Source organism: Saccopteryx leptura, chromosome 4 (genome assembly GCF_036850995.1).
Source record: "Saccopteryx leptura isolate mSacLep1 chromosome 4, mSacLep1_pri_phased_curated, whole genome shotgun sequence".
In the NCBI taxonomy this organism is placed as follows: domain Eukaryota; kingdom Metazoa; phylum Chordata; class Mammalia; order Chiroptera; family Emballonuridae; genus Saccopteryx; species Saccopteryx leptura.
The window spans coordinates 62253119-62258652 of NC_089506.1; the positions used below are offsets into that span (position 1 = coordinate 62253119).

A 5534-nucleotide genomic window follows, 5' to 3' on the forward strand; every position below is an offset into this window, starting at 1 on the left:
AGAATTTGATAACTAGATCTTCCACAGAAAATGATATCACAGAAAAATGATAATCCTTGCCTGATAGGAAATAATTATTTATTTGCAGCAGATGAAGCATCATTGTCCAGCATTACTTAGCCTGCAGTACTTTTGCAGCTAATTTTCACCACCAGGGAAGGTACGCTTGCGGCAATAAACTGTCAATGAACTTCTTGAAGACGAACACCTGCAGACACCTGCTAGTAGCGTGCATGAGATTTAGGATCACAGAAATTCTAGTATTAAACCAAACTGCAAAAGCAATGTTGGGTGAGAGTGAGTGTGTGAGACCATGCATAACTGAAGAAATGCAGGCCTGAATATGAATTTTGTGGTTCCATTTATGCTTGAAGAGACTGATTTTTTTTTTCTTCTGAAATATGTAGTATAACTGAGCAGAGTAATAGAAAAGCAAGCTACATTTGCAAACAAGTTTAGACAGTCTATCCCAATTTATTATCAGGTCTTTTCAGGTCAAATGATTGCAATGCTGAAAATGTTTAGCCATATACCCTCAATGTTATCGAGACAGTCATTGAGACATTGAAACCATGTTTTAAAAATGTTTAATATACTTTTAGAAATTATCTGAAAAATTCTGTAGATTATAAATCTTTGTTTCAGTAATAGATTAGATAAGGTCCAAATGGAGGTAACGGATTAGCTCATTTTGGGGTAACTATACAACATGGTTGAATGGAGAAACCCATTTGGAAATGTATCAGTTTATAATGGTTGAGTCACTTAGCAGACCAATAGTTTCTAAATATTTAGATCTGGTTCTCAAAATCTATTATTGAAGATTTATAAGGAAAAAAATTAATCACATCTAAAAATAAAATCAATTAGAAGCATTTTAATGTTAATTTTGAGGAGGGTTTGCAATTGTGGGTATGAAAAGTAAATAAAAATTGAAGCTTAATTTAATTAAATTTTAAAAATGGTGAGGGCTTTGTAGGGTTCATGAAGTTCTACATCCTAATGTAAAGGACCAAGACAGCATAAATATTTTAATGAAAGTGCACCATTGATTATTTGGAGAATTAGATTGATTTCTCAATTTTCTGACTCCTTACTGCTATATGTTACAAAAGTGACTTATTCTGAAAAGCATAAAATAAAAATACACCACTAACAACCACAAGTTTCATGCCACTATGGCAGTATTCTATGTCATTTGCATAAGAACTTCATTTACTGAATTGATAATCAGATAAAGCTTGGTTTATTGAAGAACTTCTTTATACAAAGTAAGATATAGGTAAGCTATTAAGCTGTAGTCTTACCATGTGTATTTATTGACAGTGAAAATCAAGCCAAAAGGTTAACTTTATGGGGATAAATAGAGTTGGTCCGTGATGCATATATCCTAGAATTCTGGTTACATACACATTTTGCATGTTAGATCAGTGTTTTTCAATTGTTGGTCTGTGAACAATCTGCAATAGTTAACTAACCTGTTGTATGAAGATTATAGGCCCAATGATATTTCTGGAATTCACTTTTGTTCAGGGTAATTTCTGCCGTAGCTGTTCCTGAAATAATTATTTTATCTTCACTGGTCCCCAAGTATAAAAAGGTTGAAAACCACTGAATTAGTTCATTCTTAGGGTACCCTTATTCATATTAGGGACTTGCATCTGTACATTTCTGATACCAGCTAATGCACTATAAGAAATTTATATTGCATTTTTTGGTTTTTTCTTTTTTGGTGAATTTGATAACATTTTAACTGAAGACATAATAAAAATGTAAGTATTTCCCTAAATGGCATTCAGGAAAGGCACTTTAAGGAAACTGAGCAAAATCTGAAATATATGGTGCCTTTTTCTTCAAATCATTGTTTAGAAAATAATAGACTTAAAGTAAGATGTTTTTCATTGCATTTTTATTCAATAATTTGTATTTAAAATAGATTAATTTAATATTTTCAAACACAGAAATACGGAGTCTTTTTAGATTGCATTGCTGCTTTTCCCTCTGTGTAATGGACTTATTCATGACTAGTAAAGTGATTGAAAACAGAGGTTTGGATAAGCATTCCCTTGACCCTCACTCAACTTTATCTTTCAGTAAATACTTAAGATAGTGGTTAATTTACTTGTATCAGATAATACTTACATTTGCTGTGAAAATTAAATGAGATAATTTATACAAAAGGTTTAGCATACTTCCCAGCATATTGTAAGCTCTTAATAAGTGTCTTAATAAATGTTAACTATTATTATTGTTTTCGTTGTCAGTTGGTACAAGCACCAACATAGCTTGAGTCTATGCTGTAAAGCCAAGAGTTGGAGAAGGCTGCACAGGACTGTAGTGGAGGTTTTTACCCCCTCAATAGAGATATTGTTCAGGACAAGTTGCATTCCTTATCAGCTGACCTTATTAGTTATAGATTTATAGGACCAACTGTCTGCCATTGATTAAGTGGTTGATGGCTTGCAGATTTCACCAGCTCTTTTTGGCTACCAGAATAAGAAAATAGGAATGCTTGCCAGACCGCACTTCCTATGATGAATTTTATAAAACTCATGCATGTAAATTGTTCCAAAAGGCCTGGAGGACAGAATAGAGGAGAAACTACAGTTTTGTATCTTGAGTTTATAACATCATAAATAATACAAAATTGTAATGAAATTGTATGGGAAGTTAGGTTTGAAAGTAGAATATAGTTTGATACACTAGAGAAATTATAAAGTAATTCTTATAACTGTCTTCATGATGAGTATGCATTTTATATAAGTTTAGAATAAGTTTAGAATACTGTAGATATAAAACTGAAGGTTAATTTTATAAAAAAAAACACAATATAGCCAATTGAACTTACTAGAAATATTAAACTTTAGTGTAAATTTTTTAGTTTATTATATATATATATATAGAACATTATATATCCACACCATTAATTCAAATTATTACTCTGCTGTAGTATGTGTGCAAATATATTTCAGAAATGTTATAGTTTTATTGCTATTTTTATATATTTTGCTTGTATATTTTGAATGATTTTTTTATCACCCTGAGCTTATATTTTAAGCAATCTTACTAATCTCGAATTATTTGTTTATTTTTTAATGCCTTATTAAAGAAGTACTTTTGTTATGTACAATTTTCAAGCCCACGATTATGACCTTCAAAGTCACATATAATCAACAGAATGTGTGTGTTCTTGGAGAAAATACTGACTAATTTTTATTTTATATTTAATAAACCAGTAGTCAAAGCAAGCATAATATACCTTAAAAAGTCAGTATTAAAATACTCACATGGTTTCTGTAGGGAGAAATCATATCAATCCTTTTTTCTTTTTCTCTCTTTTTTTTTTTGTTGTATTTTTCTGAAGTTGGAAACAGGGAGGCAGTCAGACAGACCCCGCATGTACCTGACCCAGATCCACCCGGCATGCCCACCAGGGGCGATGCTCTGCCCATCTGGGGCTTTGCTCTGTTGCGACCAGAGCCATTTTAATGCCTGAGGCAGAGGCCACGGAGCCATCTTCAATGCCCCGGCAAACTTTGCTCTAATCGAGCCTCGGCTGCGGGAGGGGAAGAGAGAGACAGAGAAAACGGAGAGGGGGAGGGGTGGAGAAGCAGATGGATGCTTCTCCTGTGTGCCCTGGCTGGGAATCAAACCCGGGACTCCTGCACGCCAGGCTGACGCTCTACCACTGAGCCAACCGGCCAGGGCTCAATCTTTTTATACATAAATTAAGGCATACAACTCCACAGTTTTTTCTGATATAAACTTGTAATTTTAATAATTTAATATTGAAAACAGCATTGCATATTTTCTCAATTAAAAAAGAATACATACAATGAGATAATCGTATGACTAAATTAAATTTCTTAATAATTAATGAATCACTTTAGTTTGTGAAAATATTAATTATAAATGGCTTGTATCCACTCCAAATAACTAAATTTTATTTTATTATGTCTCAGTATCTGACCTTAATCTTATTGACCATCTCTGTCAAATAGTCTAATTTCATTACGAATCAACATGGGTATCGCCATAAAACTCCACAAAGAAGAATTTCGGTGCTTTTGATGTAACAGATACTGCTTTAAACAGCAAGCTGTAGAATAACTTTGAGCTCATAGCTGTAGAGATGGAGTTTATGCACACACAAATATGCACTGGTATACTAGCAGAGAGTGGAAATGATAAATGTATATTCCTTATATGAAGTAACCAAGTTTCAAATATCAGAGCATAATAAAATGCACTAATCATAAATGTTAACCATGAAAACACTGATTTTTTTTTTTTTTTTTTTTTTTTTGCTGTATATCTCAAGACTCCGTATGTATGCAAATAAACTCTTCTCACTAATCTAAAATTTTCTTGATGGCAGGTAGCAACTATATCGTACTAATACTTACATCTTTTAGCAGCAAAGTGACTTTGTTGAGTGACTTTCATATAAAGATTATGAAATATATTGCCTGTCATTTCAAATAATTTTAAATATATTCACATGTTAATTAATAAACAGTTTTTTTATGCAGGTAGAAATTCCAATTATTCATATTTTACTGCATTTTGGGGTTTTAGATGTTTATAAATTATTTATGTTGCTCTATGCATGTGTATCAAGGTCGTATGCTGGGGCAATATTTATATGGAATATTTAGGCATAGTCCCTAAGCCTGTTTTCTCTTATTCCTTACTTTTTTTTTTTTTTTTTTCTGTAGCTGGAAACGGGGAGAGACAGTCAGACAGACTCCCGCATGTGCCCCGACCGGGATCCACTTGGCACGCCCACCAGGGGGCGACGCTCTGCCCACCAGGGGGCGATGCTCTGCCCCTCCGGGGCCTCACTCTGTTGCTACCAGAGCCACTCTAGCGCCTGGGGCAGAGGCCAAGGAGCCATCCCAAGCGCCCGGGCCATCTTTGCTCCAATGGAGCCTCAGCTGCGGGAGGGGAAGAGAGAGACAGAGAGGAAGGAAAGGGGGAGGGGTGGAGAAGCAGATGGGCGCTTCTCCTATGTGCCCTGGCCGGGAATCGAACCCGGGATTCTGCACGACAGGCAGATGCTCTACCACTGAGCCAACCAGCCAGGGCCTCCTTACTATTTTTTAACACCTGAGTTGAAGGATCACTATTTGTTTTTATTTTGCTGTTAAAAATTTTATTCCAGGCCCTGGCTGGTCCTCCTTACTATTTTTTAACACCTGAGTTGAAGGATCACTATTTTTTTTTTATTTTGCTGTTAAAAATTTTATTCCAGGCCCTGGCTGGTTGGCTCAGTGGTAGAGCGTCGACCTGGCGTGCAGGAGTCCCGGGTTCGATTCCCAGCTAGGGCACACAGGAGAAGCGTCCATCTGCTTCTCCAACCCTCCCCCTCTCCTTTCTCTCTCTCTCTCTTCCCCTTCTGCAGCCGAGGCTCCATTGGAGCAAAGTTGGCCCAGGCACTGAGGATGGCTCTGTGGCCTCTGCCTCTGGTGCTAGAATGGCTCTGGTTGCAATAGTGCAACACCCCAGATGGGCAGAGCATCACCTCCTGGCCG

General features: G+C 35.9%; 1 non-coding gene across 1 annotated transcript; it reads right to left on the reverse strand.

Annotated features, from left to right (window-relative positions):
• Positions 1 to 5013: 5013 nt before the first annotated feature.
• TRNAD-GUC (transfer RNA aspartic acid (anticodon GUC)) lies at positions 5014 to 5088 on the reverse strand. The gene has a single exon. It is a non-coding gene; the product is annotated as a tRNA-Asp (tRNA).
• Between the last annotated feature and the right edge of the window lie 446 nt (positions 5089 to 5534).